At 43.5% G+C, this 21,352-nt stretch overlaps 1 protein-coding gene across 1 annotated transcript in view; it reads right to left on the bottom strand.

Annotated features, from left to right (window-relative positions):
• The window catches only part of LOC105905227 (E3 ubiquitin-protein ligase RNF152), a 29,420-nt gene extending 8,559 nt beyond the window's left edge, over positions 1 to 20,861 (bottom strand). The window contains exon 1 of the mRNA XM_012833229.3: positions 20,638 to 20,861. The gene's annotated coding sequence lies outside the window, so the exon portion shown is untranslated. The remainder of the gene's footprint in view (positions 1 to 20,637) is intronic.
• Between the last annotated feature and the right edge of the window lie 491 nt (positions 20,862 to 21,352).

The following is a 21,352-nucleotide window of genomic DNA, read 5'->3' as shown; positions in this document are numbered from 1 at the left end:
TCAGAGATATGAGCTCATTCACACACACACACACACACACACAAGCCGGCCTCAGCATGGGTGTGATTGTGTGACAGGCCAATCAACAGGGACAAACCCCCCAGGGACTATGAGAGTCAAACTGTGCAGGAAGTGAGAATATTGGTCTAAACACACCCCACACACACACGCACGCACGCACGCACGCACGCACGCACGGACGCACGCACGCACGCACGCACGCACACACACACATTACCTCTTTTCATTGTCATTTCAGTCCTAAAGGCTTAAGGCTCTCACAGTAATGAGGCAAAATATAAGTCACACAAGTGAACAGTAGTTTCCCTTTTATGACCAAATTGATGAAAATACAATACATACACCTCATATGAAGTGTATCAATAGTATTAACCTGATTAAAACTCTGAAGACAGAAGAACACGGAGCAGTAGATGGCACCCTCTTGACCTCATTGCCACTACCAAGTACAGGCACATCAATACAGTGCTGCTGCCAGGGACACCTACTCTGCTTCATTACAGTTTGATTCATCTGCTTTAGATAAAGAAACAGGAATGGCCACTGATACCTGGATAATATATCAGCCCATGTTTGTGTGTGTGTGTGTGTGTGTGTGTGTGTTTTATTCTCAAGAAATGCCCTGTAACAGTTCCCTGTCACCTTGTCATTGTTGATGGGTGTCACTCTGTCATAACACACGGTCTTGCCTCTAGCAGAGGGATCAGCCAATCTAGCACCCTTATGAAACCTCCCAGAATCCCCCTCACCTAGTTCATCTCACTCTCACTGCTATATGATGTAGTTGGGGTTAGGTAAGGGTTGATGTTAGTAACTTACTGCGATATGATGTAGTTGGAGAGAGTAGTTGGAAAGAGTACAAAGGAAGAAGGCGGTACTGGTATGAACTTTAATATAAAGAGGCACTGAATATTCCTTTATTCATTTGGTCCAAACATTACACAGGGTCATGAAGTAAAATGATTAAATTGAATATAAAATTTGTAAAGGCAAAACATATTCCTTGTAATAGCCATTGTGCCTGTAGAGCGGGTAGCAGAAAACACATTTTGGTTCAACGGTTGCAGGTGGTTTACCAAAACGTATCTCCAAGTTTAGACTATAACTCTGTCTGGCACCAAATAAAGCAAACATTTACAACGGACAAAACATTCAGGAAATGGATGCATATTGTTCCACAGCACACTGCCAGACCAATGCTCTGAGACCAGACAGCACCAAACAAACTCAATATACTTGTGGACTGAGACTTTACAAGGGGATTAACATTTCATGCCTCAAACTGTATACAGTACTTCTCACCACTGCCATCCCACAAACACACTCCTTCAACACATACAACACACATGCTGCAGCTACAGAATGTGTGTGTCAAGTGACCCCACCCTTAGCAAATATCTCTACCCAAATTGCTTTGTTTACTTTTTATCACTAATCGCCTACTATCTGGGTCTTATCTCTCATACGCTTGAAGTTGGTGCTAATGCTAGAAAGCATTCTGTGCTCTGACTCAAAGACAGACAGAATCAATAGACCAGGCCTCTGATGACACAGCCATTTTCCTATCAATAGGCTTTTCCACAGGTTACTGCATTAAAGGGGGATTATTATTCCTGTGACGAGGCAAGGAGTTGGCACGGGAACAGACTTATGTAATGTGTTTGTTATCAGTCGCCCAAAACACTGACATTCTGTTATGGCTTCAGCTTAGTTTTGGCTTGACCACATGGAGCCTTTCAAGGACACAGGGGGTTTCATTTCCCAAAACAGGCAAGAAATCCTCAGAGCTGCAAAATAGGAAGAGTTCCTTTTCAAACCAAGGGCAAGATGTTTCTGGGGTTTAATGTGCTCTTTTTCAAACAGCTGAAATCAATCGTTTTCTGTGAGGGATTAATGCCGTGGGCAAAAGTCCAGTGTGTACGGAGCAGAGGAGCAACGAACGAGGAAGGACAGAGAAGAGTGAAGAAGAAAAAGAACAGCTATTCAGAAGATCTGGTATATGTCCTAATAACGGTATCATTTGTTACTACACTGTGCATATTTTTGCTGTTCAAAATAAATGTACCAAACCGATATCCAGAATCAAAGGAAATCAAGCCTCTCACTGCAAGGGAGCTACCAGCTTCATCAGCATGTGTGATGTGTGTGCTGGATGGCGTCTGGAATCCCAGCCAACTGTCAGAGCAGAGAGAGGACACGGGGAAGCGCCTGACACACAGTCACGGACATAATCCATCGCCACCCATCCATGGGCGTGACCGCGGCACCGTAGTAAAAACACAAGCCGATCAATGTGCTGATTGACAGGAGAGACCTCTGGCAGCCAGAAAGTGGGAGGCAAAGATGAATCCAGAGATGAATCCATCAAACATACACACACACCTATATAAGACAAATACAATTACAATCACACACACACACACACACACACACACACACACGGATTCGTATCATTTAAACACCTCACACACCGACTTATCTTACAAGACTGACTCAACCCCTTATGCAGCATCTCAATTGCAAAACACCTGCCAGCGCCACACTGGCAAAGAGCCCAATGTAATCTCTTCCACACACCCTTCTCAGATTGGGATGATACGCTTTAAAAGAGCCCAATGTAATCTCTTCCACACACCCTTCTCAGATTGGGATGATACGCTTTATCAGGAGATTCTGTGCTATGACCCACAGACAGAGTAACTCAATTGTAAGTCACAAGAGGTCTGTGTAGTATTTTATATGAAAATGAGGAATTATTGGAAGACAGCAAGGGAGGGGGATCTAGGACAGGGCAAAACTAGTGTTTTCATATGCCCATCATCAAGTGAAGAGTTGAATTTGTCAAAAGGTCACCTCAAATATTCCAGATTACGGAAAATAAAAAAAATTATCCATTATCACACCTCAACGTTGCATCCACAAAAGAAACAAATTGACTATGATAGACACAAGATACTGGTAAACAATTTACAGAAGAAAAAAACCTCCAATACTGTGAATGTTGACTAGATGTGTGGTGTCAATGGCGCTTGGCTCGGCCCTGGTCATCTACACCAAGCCATCTTGCATTCAAACATCTTGAAAATAAATTGAAGCTGAAGTGGTTTTTGTAACATCATTTCCAAACCAGAGAAAGTAAATGAGATCAGCCCGACCCACAGTGCCCACAGTGCCCAGCCCTCTGCCATCCTCTGCCAATTAGGCACCCCATAGACAGCCATCAAATGCTTTCCTCCTTTTTCGACTCTAAAAAGGTTTCCCATGTGTTGCCAATTCAACATCCTTTGATGTCTGATTTCCCCCCTGACACTCCCTGTTCTCCAACAACACCGGAAAACTAAAATGTTAAAAGGCAAAATGGACGGTGTGAGAGTGACATATTTTTGCAAGCCCTCAAAACGATGAAACAAATGACAGGTGAACAACATCAAAAGGGGAGATGATGCACAGGAAGGCAGAAGACTTTGAATGCACCATTTTGGTTCAGTGTTTGATCTGAGATTAACATGCCAACACTACTCAACTCCCACACACACAAAATCACATAGAAATATACCTAGAGATACAAAAAAAAAATACCATAAAGTTCTGAATCTATGGAGAAATAAGGGGCTATTCTCACTTCATGATATTCCAATAGATACAAGCAGGGCTATGGTTCGGTGGACCTTACAGTGTGCCACGGTGGTAGTTTTATTTCAAAGGGTCAAAGAGAGGGCCTTGCATCGGTGTTCACATACTTTACTGTAGAAATGGAAGTCTGATTGTTGTGTCAGTATTGAGTTGTGGGTGTGATGTTGTGAGCTGAACTCTGGCAGAAAACCTCTCTGAAATATCTCTGTTTGTCTGTGAATGAGTTTGTGAGCTCACACATCATCATCATCATGCGTACTATGAGCTCCGATTGCGCTACATACACAAGGTATTCCTGAAAGAATCAAAAGCAAGCTGCACATTTTGCATTACACGAGCACAGAGGTGACGTCCATTTTACCCCACAAATGCACTGTTGCTGAGAATGCATGAAACACTGATTACTGTGTCCAGGTAGTCATAGAAACACTGAGCCTCTCCTGCACCTTACATCCACAACTACTGCTCTCAGTAACACTGACCCCTGCAGCAGCCACGCACACACACACACACAGAGACACACACACACACAGACACACACACACACAGACAGACACACACACAGACAGACACACACACACACACAGACAGACTACTATGTGGCTGGAGTGTCAAATGCAAACGTACTATAGGTAGCTAGCTGATGTGAGTGCCAGACTATTCCTTAGGGCTCCTAACAAACTGAAAAAGCACACCCACACACTGATGATCACACATGGACCAGGATACACAATGCTCACTCCAAATCACTTACTGTTTACTGTTTTCTGTCTTCATTATCAAGTGGACTATCCCAGTCTCCATATCTGATGGCCGGGGAAGGTTTCCTCATACACTCCCCATTATTAGAAGGCCAAATATGATGCCTTGCTTCATCCTCTCAACTACGACCATTTCAATGGTTTCTACTTTAGCATTGACTCTTTGTGCACGATCCCCAACACATGAACCGCACGAAGCACAGTCATTTTTTTAGATTTCTCTGGAGCGTTAACTTGCATTAGAAAACCCACATATACAATTAATTTCATTGAAAGTTGAAATTACCTACAGCCATGTAGCGTAGCACAGAAGTGGATCCTTAATATCAAGGGCTTGTGGCCCTCCATAATGCATTCGGCCTAATTATCATTTTTTTTTTTTAGATTATTCTTTTCCACTTCTAGCTAAGAATATTTGACTCCTATGCCCTTGTCTTTATAAATGAAATCATCACATAAAGTAACCGTGGATAAACTGACCTTGAAACACAGGGAAGGACATAACAGTGAAGTGATGTCAGGAAAGAACATATCCTCCCCTTCTAATTTGGAACATTGAGACTTTATGTAGCCTGGTCTAGAGGAGTACAACATCTGCAGAGGTCCTAACTGCCCCTGATTGGATCATAATGGCCTCGGCCAGAGTGGAAATACAGCAGCACACACAATAATTAAATGGAAAACGGAGACAAATCACATCAAGCAGATTTTGACCTCTCAAACATTTTACAGAGACCACTTAAAACACAAAAACCTATAAGAAAAAGTGCCCAACCTAATAAAAAGAATTGATTAAAAAAACCTTCAAACTCATGAAATAATGAAGCGGGCAGCATGACACAGCATGACACAGAATGACACGTATATTCTCTGAAAGGGTCATGAAGACTGGTGTCTATGAGAAGAACAGAGGACACAAGAAATACAAAGAAAATAAAAGCCTCACTCAATTCTGCAGACAACTCAGTTTCTACTTAACACCCTAAATTCTTTAGCTACAACATTTCAGAGTAATAACTTATAATCATGAGAGAGGGAGCAATGTTTTAATCTTTAAATCTTTAAAATGTTAGCATGGCTAGGACAGAATCACCAGACAGTAAACACAAGGGTTGCAGTATTGGTTCCTCAAATGCGTTGTGAATTTGAACAACAGCTGGTACAAGCATGTAATATAGTCTTACAAATACAGTGACATACAAAGGTTTGGGCACCGCTAGTCAAAATTTCTGTTATTGTGAATTGGTCAGTGAGTAAAAGAGGACCTGACTCGCAAATTGAAGATTTCTTTAATATTTTCTTCCTTGCAAAAGGTTCTATGAGATTATTGGGCTGTCTTGCTTGTACTGCTCTTTTGAGATCTAGCCACACTGGATTTAAAATTAGTTAAATTCAGGGGACTGTCCATGGGGTCATTATGTTTAGGTCAGGAGACTGTCTATGGGGCCATGACAAAACCCTCAGCTTGAGCCTCTCAAGGTAGTCCAGCGTGGATTTCGAGGTGTGTTAAGGATCATGATCCTGTTGAGGTAGTCCATTGTGGATTTTGAGGTGTGTTAAGGATCATTATCCTGTTGTAGAAGCCATCCTCTTTTCATCTTCAGCTTTTTTTACAAACGCTGTGATGTTTGCTTCCAGAATTTGTTAGTATTAAGTTCAATCCATTCTTCCCTCTAGCAGTGAATTGTTCCCTGTGTCACTGGCTGCAACACAAGCCCAAAGCATGATCGATCCACCCCCACGCTTAACAGTTGGAGAGGTGTTATTTTCATGAAATTCTCCTTTTTGTTTTTAAACACACCTTTGCTCAAATATATTACCTTCATCACTCTACAGGAATCGTTTCCAAAATGCATCAGGCTTGTTTACATGCTCCTTTGCAAACTTGAGGATGCAGGAAAGGTTTTCTTCTAATTCCATGAAGGTCATATTTGTGCAGGTGCACAGTAGAACAGTGTACCACCACTCCCTAGTCTGCTAAATCTTCCTGAAGGTCTTTTGCAGTCAAACAGGGGTTTTGATTTGCCTTTCTAGCAACACTATGAGCAGTTCCCTCTTGGTCTTCCAGACCTCAAGTTGACCTCCACTGTTCCTGCCATTTCTCAATTACAGTACGAACTGAGGAAACGGCTACCTGAAAACCCGTTGGTTTCTTCTTACAGCCTTCTCCAGCTTTGTGGGCATCAATTATTTTAATTAGCTGGGCACTAGACAGCTGCTTAGAGGAGCCCATGGCTGCTAATTGTTGGGACAATATTTGAGGACTCATAGTATTTACACTGTGCTTTGTCATCACCTGGCCTTTCCTAACAATGATTCTGAACAAGACATGGCCCCAACAAGCCAATTAAGGTCTGAGACCTTGGCCAAATGTCTCTGAAAGAGCACACATCTCTTAGGGTGCCCAAACTTTCCTTTGTTCACCTTAAAATTGTACACAACTAAAATAATACACTAATCTTGCTTAAAATGTTGAAAAGAATGGATCGTCTTAAACTTTATGCCTTTTTGAGGTCAGCTAATCTTCTACTCCTAACTATTCACAGTAACAGAAATGTTGACCACCTAAGCATGCTACTGTATCTTCTATACTGCGGTGGTTAAAATTAGCCAATTGACGCAGAAACTACTGCTAAAGACCAGCTCATTGATACTCAGACAGTTGAGCATTTCAATAAAGGCTATGCAAACGTAGCTAATGATAAAGCACACAGACACGCCATGGACAAATGCTCCACAGTCGATAGGGCACACACGAGAGCAGACACAAGGTCTAGATGACCCACTCCATGAAACGATGTGGCCCTGACACATAATGCTAACGCTTAGGCTGGCTGTGGCATTCACACAATCAATAGGACATGCACTCTCTTCCAGACTTCCAGGCACACACATTCACACATCACAGAACGGGGCAAACCAGGTGACTACACAGGAAATGACAGACCATACTTCAACATTAGGCTGAGAGAAATAAAGACCGACACAGAGAAAGAGAAAGGGAGAGAGAGAGAGACAGAGGGAGAGAGAGAGAGAGAGAGAGAGGCACTGAGGGAAAGTAAGGGACACAGAGAGAGAGAGAGACAGAGAGACAGAGAGAGGCACTGAGAGAAAGTAAGTGGAGTGTGCACTGGCTTGTCCTTGAGCTACCAGCATGACACCCCCCCCCCCCACACACACACACACACACACACACACACACACACACACACACACACACACACACACACACACACACACACACACACACACACACACACACACACACACACACACACACACACACACACACACACACAATCTACCATCGCTCCCTTAAACAGTCTGTAGTAGGACTCCTCTAATTAGTGGACTGATACGCGTACCCATTTCCACTTCCTTCCTCTCAGAGTCTGGAACCCTATTCCAAACCACAACCCCCAGATCAAATCAAAACATAGCCTCCCCTGAAGATAACATTCCCATTTCTCCTTCCTCAGTAACCTGCTTGATGTCCATTTTCTCCTCCTGTAACTGCATTCCCCTCTTCCGTAACCTTATTCCTTGTCTTTTCCAATCATCTGTATCAGACAGATCTCCAGAGCTCTGCACTCTGTGGGTTTGCTTCTGTGAAACATGATGGAGGAGAACTATTGTCTTTCTCCCCAAAAGGCTTTGTCTGTCTGTCTGTCTGTCTGTCTGTCTGTCTGTCTGTCTGTCTGTCTGTCTGTCTGTCTGTCTGTCTGTCTGTCTGTCTGTCTGTCTGTCTGTCTGTCTGTCTGTCTGTCTGTCTGTCTGTCTGTCTGTCTGTCTGTCCTGTGTGTCCTGTGTGTCTGTTGATTTATCTGTCTATCCATCTCTATATCTGTTTATTTCTCCATCTCTGTATCTGTGTCTCAATTCAGGAAGCTTAAAAAACAGAATATTTGTATTTTTAAAGCAAAACATGAATTGAATATTTTTACTGACTGCAGACTAAAGTGTATTTATCATAGTGCATGTGTTTGTTGTTTGGGCAGCGGGAGAACTCGTTTTCCTGTCCTCCCTGTAGAGTGGCACACACACACACACACACACACACACACACACACACACACACACACACACACACACACACACACACACACACACAAACACACACTCTCTCAAATGTGCTTGAGAAAATCCAGAGCAATACAGTCAATGCAATCCCCTGTAGCCATGGTAACAGCTTTTTTTTTTTTAAATCAGTCTGCAAACTGATGTGTTGGTGGAGAAAACCCTGACCCCGGCCTGAGCTCTCAAACATGGAGCATCGATTTGGAACAATTACAAAAAACACTTCAAACTAGAAGGAGAAAGACAGACTCCATTTCTCTCCCAACTGAGAGGAAAAGAGAAGGACAGAGGACGATGATGATTAGAAAAAGCTTTAGGTTGTTTGTGTGTAAGTAATTAGCTTTAGGTTGTTTGTGTGTAAATAATTAGCATTTTGGTGGTTATGAGTGTGACCAAAATCAATAGAGTTCCAGCTGGGCTGGTGAACACCATGACCATGCATATCTCTAACTCTATTAACTAAAGCCTAATTTATGGTCGGCCTTTTACGCAGACACGCAGAGCCCCTTGCGTCGTTGCAAACCCCCTCCGAGCACCTCTCCGCGGCTTGCGTGCACCTCCCACATGTTTTAACTATTCGACCAACCATCTTTTTTTCGGGTCTTGCTTTGCGACACCCACTAACCGACGGAGAACTATAAAATGTTCACGAGTCAGTCAAAGCAACGGCATAACGAGACATATAAGCATATTTCAACCTTAAGCGTCAGACCGTTCACGGTTTCTCAACAGCAGTGCCTACTAAAGGCTACACAGAGCAGAAAGGAGACATGAGGCTGAAGATAGGTGTTAGGTGATAGGTGTTATCCAGGAGTCGGCCTCTCATGCTGACATGTTCTCAACACACTGAAGAAACAGTTGTGGCAGAAACAGTATTCGGCAAGCGCAAAAAAGGTGTGTGGGTATGTGCTATGGCAGAGAGAAGTGTGTGTTGACACCCAGTCGAGCAGCACATGGGAGAGAGAGAGAGAGAGAGAGAGAGAGAGAGGAGGATGCAGACAGAGAGAGAGAGAGAGAGAGAGAGAGAAGGATGCAGACAGAGAGAGAGAGAGAGAGAGAGAGAGAGAAGAGAGAGAGAGAGAAGGATGCAGACAGAGAGAGAGAGAGAGAGAGAGAGAGAGAGAGAAAGAGAGAGAGAGAGGAGGATGCAGACAGAGAGAGAGAGCCAGAGAGAGGAGGATGCCGACAGAGATAGCACCTGAGAGGGACAGGACTGCCATGACTACTCGCCGTAACAGAGTGGGTCTTTGTCACCCTTGGTCCCATCGCCGGGGGAAATCAGCACTTTCTAAACTAATTAGCCTGGTGAAAACTGCTGAGGCTTAAATGCTTAATTACATCACGTTAAAAATGAATTACAGCCAGACAGACACTGCTGCATGCAATAACTAATACACAATAATCAAACAGCTTCCCCCACACACCCAATCTCTCCATCACCTAAAACACACACACACACACACTCCACTACACTACACTCTCCTATATCCAGACACACCCTCTGTCTTGCTCTTCCTTTTCTCTTTCTCTCTCAAAGACTCTTTATTGTCTTTTTCGGACTAATTCTGATTTATCTCCAGCCACTTCTGACTAACTCTCCCTTATATTCATCTCTTTCTGTGTGTATGTGTGTCGAGGTCATGTCCTCTAAATATCTCTCACACTCTTTCTGTTCTCCCATTGCCCTTAACTGTCCCATAAACGCTACAACTTTCCTTTCATGGCTGCACATGCACCCTTTTAAATAACGTGTCAGCATTCCAAATCCAAAGAGAATTCACAACTGACAGGAACGAGCAGCCAGGCACACACATGGAAGTTTTAACCTTCACTAATGTAATCTACGCTCAATGTCACTGCACTCATGATGGGTGTCCCAGCAGCCTGCAAAGATCATGAGCCTGTCAGACGCGCAAATGACTAAACTGAATTGATACATTAAACAATATTCCTTCTACAAACTCGGTCATTACGAGGAACAATTTCAAACTCAACGAATGCTCATGTATTTTCCCAAACACTGAGAAGACGAGCAATTCCAGACAAAGGTTCACCACACACCGAGTGGAATATGACCTCCAGTAAATCAGTGCCAACCCCACCAACACCCCGTAGGGTGAAAGGAAACGGGGAAAGGGAGGGAGAGCGTAGGAGAGAAAGATAGCAAAGGGAGAAATAGTGCTTTACAGTCACAGAAAGGACCTCAAAATGGAGGGCATTTCATTTGGGTCTCACATCCAAACTAATTAGCCCAAAAACCACACAGTGGGGGGCTCTACACCTGTGAGGCCTCTCGCTAAAATAGTCTATTACCACATGCAGCAAATACACACGCACGCACACACATACACATACACGCACACGCACACGCTCTCACTCTCCAGCCATGTAACAATCCACCTCCCCCCAGGCAAAGAGTTGCACTTAACCTTAATCGCTGCCATGGCGACACCCACTTTGCTGAATGATAATCAGCTGGTTTTCATCACCACTGAAATGAGCAGACAGGCTTAGTATGTATGACATGAGCAGTAGAACTCTGTAGTGCCACTTGAATTCAATAACGAAAAAGTGTCAGAAAATAGAGTTTATGAGTCTATACTGTCCACACGTGTACGATAGGTCACTTAACATGTTGTATTGACATTTCAGTGCAGAAATGAGTAGCTCATCATTCATAACCTCCCAAATCCAGGCAAGGTCTTGCATTCACTGAAATGACCAATTATGTAGAAATGCTCCTTGAAGCCGACACCTCAGAACACATTTGTCTATTTAACATGCTAACCACACAAACCCACACCAATAAAACATCATCACAGATCTGCAAACATCTTCACTAAACCTAATGAAATGCCCGTTGTGTGCCCGTGTGTGTGCCAGTGTGTGTGCCCGTGTGTGTGCCCGTGTGTGTGCCCGTGTGTGTGCCCGTGTGTGTGCCCGTGTGTGCCATGGCTGGCCTGCAGAAGATGAGAGCAGGAACAGCACAGACTCTCTCCGCATGTCGTGTTGCGTTCCGTGCGTTGTGTTGTGTTGCGTCCTGAGCAGCGCTGGCACCGTGTCTGACATGCGGCGCAGCCGGTGACTGCTGCCCCTGGAGCCGCTCTTCAGCACCTGGAGCCCGGCAGCCAGCGCCAGGATGGAGCCGGGTTGGGCCGGGGATGACAGAGGCGGAGGTGGGGAGCGTCAGGCAGTGCATTAGTGGCAGTCTGCCCAGTAAACGTCCACACCACCAGAGCAGAACAGAGCCGTCTCCGCACATGGTGGATGGAAAGACAAGTGGGAATCGGTGGGGGCATAAAAATTCTCTCTCTCTCTCTCTCTCTCTCTCTCTCTCTCTCTCTCTCTCTCTCTCTCCTCTCTCTCTCTCTCTCTCTCTCTCTCTCTCTCTCTCTCTCTCTCTCTCTCTCTCTCTCTCTGTCTACCTCTCCCTGAGTCTCCATCTCTCCTCCCTCCTACCTGTCTGTCTGTCTCCATCTCTCCTCCCTCCTACCTGTCTGTCTGTCTGTCTGTCTGTCTCCATCTCTCCTCCCTGTCTGTCTCCATCTCTCCAATGCTTGCCTTGAAAGACTCCATCCATCCCCTGTAATTGTGAGAGGCCCAAAAGCAAACATCTCCCTCTCCCGGTCTCCCTAACTGACTCCTTTATCCTCTTCCTCTCCATCCTGACGTGCATCCCTCTTCCTCCCTCAGCCTTCTGACTGCACAGTTCTTTTCTCCTCTTCGCATCTCCTTAGCCATCTCATTCATCTTTTCAAAATATATCTGGGTCCTCCTGCCTTCCCCTCTCTTCTTCCTCAGAGCCTCCTGTGTGTTGTCAGGGCCCCCTCTCGCCTGCTCTGTCAATAGCTGGAGGGCCTGATGTCATGCACCCCACTGCTCTTTGTTTTCACACCAGCAGGGAAAGCGATGTGACAAGCACGGCTCGCCAACCTCCCGTTCTAGAACTTCCAGCAGGGGTCAGTCGGCGTCACTCGTTGAAAAATCATCCCCTTCCTTAGATAAAAACCCTATTAGCTACGCCTCAGCCTGCAGAAACACACTGCCCTGCTGGACTCTGGACCTCCACACACACATAACAGCAATTCCACAGAGGGGAAATAGCTTCTCAAATTCAATCCCCACATCAAATCTAAAAGTAAAATAAGACTGGAGGGGGCAGTAGTGCGAGACAGAGAGAGAGAGAGAGAGAGAGAGAGAGAGAGAAAGAAAGAAAGAAAGAAGAGAAGAAAGAGACAGAGAGAGAGAGAGAGAGAGACAGAGTGAGACAGAGAGAGAGAGAGAAGAGACAGAGAGAGGAGACAGAGTTTACCTGGATGGGGCAGATGAGGGGGAAACAACACCGCTTCAATATTTACATACCAATATCCAGACCAGGCACTCCGTACACAAGCTTTTGGCTAGAGCAGTGATCCAACACCCAAACACTGACACCATGTGAGGCTGTGATTATGTGTACATGAGTGTGGCAGCGGGTACTGGGGGAGGTGTCCTCCTGAGGTGGTTTAGATGCACCATTAATAAATGCACCGAGGAGGGAAAGCCACTGAGAAGGACGGTCAGACCCGCTGTAATTATAAAGTGGGTCAGGTGTCTGTCTAGTGCCAGCGCTTAACAATGGAAAATCCATACCAGCTAGGCACCTTGTTAAAGTGTTCCTCAATTAGAAGGAAAGCTTGTAAAACGCTTAAAGAAAAAAAAAAATCAGCGTGCTATGTGTTATAAAGGCTGGGTAGGCAGTAATTGATGACGAATTGAAGTATGGAGAGGGACCATATTCACTGTCACACTCTCCATGCAACATCTCATGAAAAGCACACGTAGCATCCGACATGACCCACATGAACATCCTTGGCCTGTTTGGCGGGGACCAAAGTCCTCTAGAGGACGGCTGCAACTTGCCTTATAATAAAGATTAATGTGAAACAGGGAGGCCACTTTTCTTGATCTAAAACCCACTCGGTAAGTAATGGTTGCAAGAGGACAGCGTTGTGGGCACAGAGACAAGTGGGTCAGACACAGGTGAATGTCAGAGCAGAGCCCACGGTCTTCTTGAACAGCCCAATGAACACAAGGCTGGAGGAGCACAGAAGAGAGGACAGTCACAAAGCATCATCACTGCTCTGTAGCTCATATAGTCCTCCCCTTGAGCTGCCAGCTTTTGTCCCCCCCACCCATCTTTTCTAATTCCACTTCCCCATCCACTCTCACATGCACACCCTTGACTGCAGCTTCCCTTCAATGCCACTGCTGAATCGCCAGCTGCACACTCATCCTGGTTAATCAACCTGGCAGAAAACACCACCTTTCACCGCCTCAGATCAACACACGTGTGTCAAGACAAACACCACTAATCACCACGGCTTGCATGTTCAGTCAGCCACGACTGAAAGACGCCGCTCAGTTAATCATGTAAACTGATTGTCATCAGGGTTTCACTGAAAAGGCTGTGCAGCTGGCCGCCGAGATATCTGACACAGTGGAATGAAAGCTATCTGGGGACTAACAGGAAAAAGGGAATTTTCGAGGACTTACAAACAGAAAATATCTCCCTACATGTTGCATTGATCAGTTTAGTTTTCCATAGGAGAGGCAAATGAATAGTTCTGAGCTACGCTGTTAGAATGTTAATCAGTGCTAACTGTTCATCTACTATGCCAGTCTTTGTCCATAGGGCTGCAGACAGGACAATAGCAACTGTCCAGGCTAATGCAATCTGCCCCTTTTTCACAGGGTGTTTGCAGTGGGGAATAAAATGCCTTTTATCTGACAACAATAGATGGTTCAGATGACTGTCCGCCATTAGTCAGCATTTATGCAGAAGCAACACAACCACATTCATCAAAAGATACCACCTAAAACAATGAACACCAAGGAAGCCTGGAGGTTTGGATACAGAGAGGATACATTACCAATAAACTCGACAAAGTAAAGGCTGGATTTTAACCTAAATAAATACATAGCAAAGATCAACACGGCTTTGGAGAAATGTATGTAATGGTGTCATTAAGGCCAGGACAACAAGTCAGTGGGAAGCATCAGTATTGGCTGTGTGTGCATGGAAAAACTCATTTCAGATAGGAATGGCAAAACAAATTGAGTGTCAGGCAGCGGGCCTGAGTATCTAATGCAAATACACCAATATCAGCTCACTTACATGCCTGCAAACAACCATTAACAACCGGCCTGAAGTCTCCATTTTGTACTAATACTTTTGCATGAGAAAAAAAAAGATACACAAACATAATCTATCAGTCGCTGCAGAAACATGTTCCCATGGGGTCACAACTCAATGTATGACATCACTCTAAAACAAGGTAACCTTGGTAGTTCATCCTTGGAAGTCACAGCGCACCCTCGCTTCCTCCCTCCATCCCTCCCCAGATTTCTGAACCAATTCAAGCCGTCTCGTTCTCTTTTCCATTTTTTTGCTGAGGAATGGGATTTAACAACTAGCATGTCCCATGCTACATTTTGTCAGTGAGCGGCGAGCTCTACCTCTGCTGCAATAGCTCTCATTCATTTCCAGCCCCAGATAGCGAGACATCACCTCGTTAGTGAAGGTCACTGCTGGCACCCCATCAATTGTCAGACATATTTTTTCCCCAGAAAAGTGCTCGAGTTGCATTTATCACAAGCACCTCTGGTAGAAGCAGAGTAATTCGGGTAGAATCTCACAGTGAATAGCAGACTCATTTTATGGATAGACACCAACAATATATCAAGAGAAAATAGATTGAGGTAGAGGGGAAGTAAAAAACAAAAGAGACGAAAAGATCTATAAAAACTTTAGGTTATAATGCCGACCATAACAGACACTGAATGCTTTACATTACATTGCATTACATATACAGTATACAATACCCAGGGCTGGAAAGGTTTCTTTTTTCTTTAAATGCAATAGGTTACAGATTAATAGTTACCCTGTTAAAATGTAATTAGTAATGTAACTATTTGAATTACTTCATCAAGTAATGTAACATATTACATTTGATTACTTTCAATTGCTATTTGATTGGCAGATGAGAGGTGGTGCAAATTCAAACAAGAGAACCAATCAAAAACAACGCTTAAAATTTGAGCTCATACTGCCAAATGAATGGAGCCTGTCTAGATGGCGAAATGTCAACAGAATTAATGTTATATTCTACATAAAAGCTTTAAAGCTTTTTTTTTACAGAAAAGAATATATTCATATGCCCCCCCTTGCAATCATCAACATTTGTTAGTTTAGTAACTGTAATTTAAATGCATATTTTTTCTCTGTAAGTGTAACGGATTTATTTAGTAATTTAATTACGTAATTCTGTTACTAGTTACTCTCTACGTCACGCTAATATCATTCATAAATCATAAATCAATCATAAATTCAATGGGTCTTATATGAGGGTCTATTCAACCAGAAAGAAAGTGTGCCATGGATCACAAGTGTTATTGTGGAAACTAAAAAAATCAATTTGCAGATACACTGCATTGTTTTGGATCAGTTCTTATTTCAAACAAACATTGAACAGTACAGTCTTATATAAAAGCAAATAAAAGTCTGTAAAATTAAAACATTCAGGATATTAAGAGAACAAATGGGTAACACCGCGATGGGCTTCACCAGGTGCACAAACTCCTGGCTACAAATTCCAAATCCCTAATTCTCAGTCCCTGCTGTATGTCAGCCTCTTGGCCTTGACCAGGTTAGAGTCCAGGAGAAGGAGATGGACATGGGCAGGGCAGGGCAGGGCAGGGCAGGGCAGCAGAATGTGGCCCATGAAACGGTACCCAAAAGCACAGACTGCTATAAAGCAACTAGCTCAAAGTCACAAAGACCCATACTGACAGCCCTTTGTCCTTGAACCCCCAAATGCTGATAAGAAAATGGGTTATGTTGCTATGAGTTTAGATGCTGATAAGAAAATGGGTTATGTTGCTATGAGTTTAGATGCAATCCAGCTCATAACTTATCTGTCCACAGTTCAACAATTGTGTCACATGACATCCTGTAGGTTGTTGGTTTATGAGCACTTCCTGTTTCTAAATAACAACTTCAAGTGCAACAGAGCCTCATAAACTGACATGAGAGTACACACCTCATGGTATAACTACATTTTACACTCATACTTACCATTTGAAAAATGGACCCTGTCTCTTCTTAACACTACAGAAACACAGTTTTCAGTTAAAGCTGTGACATCTCAGACCATAAACAAGTTGAAATTATGCTCTACTTGCCAAACCATGAGAAATCCCTACCCCAGGCCAAAACATTTTATGATCCAGTCTTAAATCAATTTATTAACATCTTACAAAAGGGTTGGCCCTGGAGCAACATATGGGATAGGAATATTGTCAGAGGAATATTGTCAGAGGAATATTGTACACCAGTAATGTACTGAACGATGAGAGAAGGAGCAAGATTCCAGACACAAACTACACAAGATCCCAAGATTCAGCACAGCCACTTGTGCCACCGGATGGAGGCCAATTAACCACATGATATAGGAAACTATGTGGATGCCAGCGTGGAGCTGCCATGCACATGAACACATGGGGAAAGGAGGGGAAACCGGCTGGCATTGTAGGGACACAGAGCTATATATGATCAAGTGAGTAGAGGGGAAATGGGAACTCACTCGCAAAACACAGACGGGTGTCTTGAAGTATTCACAAAAGGACTATAGTGCAACCTACAACTTCAAGAAACACAGGCTTTCAGTTAAGTGTATGGGAACAGTCTACCATGGCTGTGGGTAGATTCCTCTGGAGGTTTGATAGATGCAAAAGAAAGGAAAATCACTGCATGTTTATCAAAACGGATTACTATGAACTACTCTGTCTTCGGCAACATTTCAGATAGTTGTTTAGGAATATCTTTATATAATGGAACCATTCTGCCATCACTTTTCTTTCTTTACTAAAGAACATTATTTGCTTTCTTAACTTCATCTTTTCTAGCAAATTATCCTGCTCATCATCTACGGATACGATTGTGTCAGTCTTGGATACTGACAAAGCCAAGTAACAGAAATGGCTATCCATATGTTTGCCTCTAATGAAACAACAAAAGCAAATGGAGACCAAAGCTTCCATCCGTACATAAAGGAGAAGAAAGGAGAAGAAAGGAGAACATAGAACACAGAACGCCTGTCATTGAGAGTCATGCATCTGCCAGTCATCAGGGAGAGAGGCAGAAACCTTTCTGATGACACAATAACAGCTTTCAGAGCCTTCAAGTTCCTCAAAAGCTCACAGAAAGACATTAAATAAACGGTCATCAAGTCTTCCAACGGGAGGATGAGGACACTTTCTGAGTCTTCAAACGACAGCCCTCCATGCTGTCCGGTCTCCACCCATCCCCAAATCCCCCTGAGCATTCCATCTGATTACAAATTTCAGAAACAAATTCCACCCATCTTCTAAAGCTAAATCTGATGCAGACACAGACTGTCGCCCAAACCCACCAGTATTGGCCGCACTCTAGCACTGCATGAGGCTACTTGACAAGGACATAAAAATGGCACCCAGTTGAAGCAGTAACACATCTTGATTGACAAGGAAAGGGGGAAGAGGGGAGCCTTCTGAAGGTCAACTGGTCAAGAGGCTTCACAGTGTGGATCTAGGGCAGCAATCACACACCCTGCACACGTGTCAATCACACACCCTGCACACGTGTCAATGAATCAAACATCAGCAATCACACACCCTGCACACGTGTCAATGAATCAAACATCAGTGGCAGATAGACAGCCCTTCAGTAAACATGACATGGCCTTCGGTGAGTCAGCACATTTACAATTAGTCCAAGGCTGTTTATCAGCCAGAAAGTAAAACGAGGAGTCTCAAGATTGCAGAAATGTTGCATGCTCCTTCTGAAACTAACAAACTACAAATGTTTTCATTGCAGGAGGTTTATCCATCACTAGGTGCCAAGGGAGAACAAAGAGCTCTTTTGTGTGGCATCAAAGACATGAATATGCTATGTGTAGAAAGCCGTCAGGGAGCTTGAGGGATGGAGGGCCACTTTGCAGAAAAAGACAATACCACTATGGATAGAAATTGTTGACAACCAAACAGCTCGACGGATGATTTTACTCATAGAACTCATCTGTACACATTTGTCTACATACAGGTCAAGCATATATGAAATAGAAACCAAGACCCACACAGGATAAATCTGTCTCCCCAAAACATACAAACTGACGTTCCCATTCCGTGTCTTTTCTTTTCATTGTTTTGCTTTTTTTTTTTTACTTTCATGAAAAGCAGCTGTTCAGCTGCATTTGTAAATCTCACAATTCTTTCAAGGCGCTGTCAGGCACTGAGTACTCCTCAGTGCAAAACACATGACTTAAGTCAATCTCATCAGAGCAGTCCTCACAAGGAGACAAGCTGTGGACCACAGGAGACAACAAGAGAGAGAGAGAGAGAGGCTGAGATAAATATTGATAGAAAGAGAGCGACAGAGAGAGAAACATGTACTTGCAGCTGCCAATCCCACTGATTCAAGTCCACATTTGGATATAATCCATGCTGCACAAGAGAGTACCAATGATCTGCTTTAAACCTAAACAGAAAACAGTCATTTCATTTCACCTGTGATTTTATCATTTCATTCTGTTATCGGATGTAGTGCCGTGACATGACTCTCCATCTCTGGAGTCATCCTGGCTAAGATTCACCCAACCCATTTGCTATCAGTTAATTTCATCCTTTTATTTAAGTGATGACCAGGGGTACCACTGTGTATCTAGTAGTATTAGTAACCTTATCACTAAAAAATAATTTCCAAAGACTACCAAGTGAGGAGTAACACCACAATATTTCTGTGAGTTATCAACACCAACATAGAGTGGTTTTTTTTCTGAAATGAAGGTTTAATTTGCTTATCCACTGACTGGAAATTGAATGATAATGGACGAGGAAATCCACTCCAGAGGTAACTTTATGAAGAGAAAGGGAGACTCGTGAAGCATGACTGACACCCTAAGACTCAGTGCAAGCCCTGGCCGTACCCAGTGGGTGCATCACGTCATTCCTTCAATAAAGCCACTATCTGTAGACGTGAGCATGCATTACAGGCATTGACAAACATGACAAACATCACAAGCATCTCAAACGAGACAGAGACACATCTCATGGACTCATCCAGAATGGCAGACATCGGGTTGAGTCCATGGAGGCCTGAAGATTGTGGGGACTGTCTCACAGCAGGAGTCGACTGTCCTGGACAGCTGATAAGAGCCTACACGTCCATACGTGTATTGATGACATCGATAATAAATGTAATTGCCTTGTAGCGTCAGCTAATACTGTGTTTTATTAGGGTTGACTATGTGCTGCCTTCTTCAGAAATATGCTTCCTGGTCATGCATAGCACCTTTGGGAGTGACAAGTTCAAAGACACCTACTGCGGGTGGGTGCGATGATTAGGTTAAATGTTAAGTTCTACACAAATAAGCCCAAACTGTTTCCTATTCAAATAAAAAAGACGCGACAGTTGTGGTTACACGAGTTTTTGTTGGAAATTTTGATAACAATGACAATATCACTGACAGGATCCTCTGCATCTCGTCGCCAGAAGGACTACCTAGTCGCTTGCCATCACAACAGCGCAACAGGGAACCCAGCCCCGTAAACAAGAGTGGACAAGCGACGGTGCAACAAAGCATTGTTCTGCGCGCATGCAATCATTTGCAATATCACTTGGTGTTAGTCTCTTCCTCGAACAATAGCTTGGTGAGCAGTACCAGCTGCCTGTCGACACCACCTCTGACCAATCCGCGATGTAACGGAAAGACTAGAATAGGGTTTAAATAAAATTAGACTACGAATGCGTTATCCAGTCTGTAAGCTCCACATTATAATTATTTAACGGGGCAACGTTAGGCATCATCATCATGAATCTTTATACTATTCTCAAGTTTTGCACATAGCTTAAACATATGAGTAACGGAGAAAGGGTAGTCCAATTTCATACGAAAATTCATTATTATGAAGAGCATAATGCACAGTCAAAAATAGACATGCTTATGCAGTGCCAAGCCAAACTGCCAATGATTTGTACTTCTTATACGCAAATAACTTTATAGTAGTCGCTTTGACATCCATGAAAAGTAAAAAGCAATTTCCGTCACTTTCCAAATAACATACTCACAATGCTATAGAAGCCCCTTACTGGCTCATTCGCGCGCAAAAAGCGCCGCGATCCACATTTGACCGTTGCGATTGTAGTCGGCTAACGTCCGATTCTGATGGGAGTCCAGAGACCATGAAATTAAATCAACAGTGGTTCCCACGTCCAACCAACTGGAGAGGTGGTTCGCTGTTTGTGTTGCCTTCCTTATTTTAAAACCAACTGCATTGTCGTCCCACCCCTTAGCCAGTTTGACCTATCGGGAAGATACCTTAAAATTGTGGGCGCGTCTCATGTGTCCCAGACCCCTCCTTGAAGACCACTGTGAGAAATCTCTTACATCCTTACTTTTAATACATTAAAATTCAATTTGAGCGTCAACGACGACAAGCTATGTTGCTCATATCAGAAACCATATTGTTTAACCTGAATGTATGAAAAATGTATCCTGCTCCTTTTTTGGGTGTTTCCTGATTCACATAGAAAGAAACAAATGTAAGGATAGGCCTATATATGTAATAGTGTGAGTCTGAGTGTTAAATCCTCATATATCTCGACAAAAGCATAATGTTAGTGGTAGCTTGTCAGTGTGAACAGACTAGCAGAGAGTCAATTTGGCTGCTGCAGAGAAGATTATATATGATTTGAGAGACTGTCCTCTGGGAATCCTTTGCATATATATATATATATATATATATATATATATGAGATGCATGGTGCATATATATACAGTATA

The sequence above is a fragment of the Clupea harengus genome, chromosome 17 (genome assembly GCF_900700415.2).
Source record: "Clupea harengus chromosome 17, Ch_v2.0.2, whole genome shotgun sequence".
Lineage (NCBI taxonomy): Eukaryota > Metazoa > Chordata > Actinopteri > Clupeiformes > Clupeidae > Clupea > Clupea harengus.
This window is presented reverse-complemented; position numbering and strand designations above follow the sequence as displayed.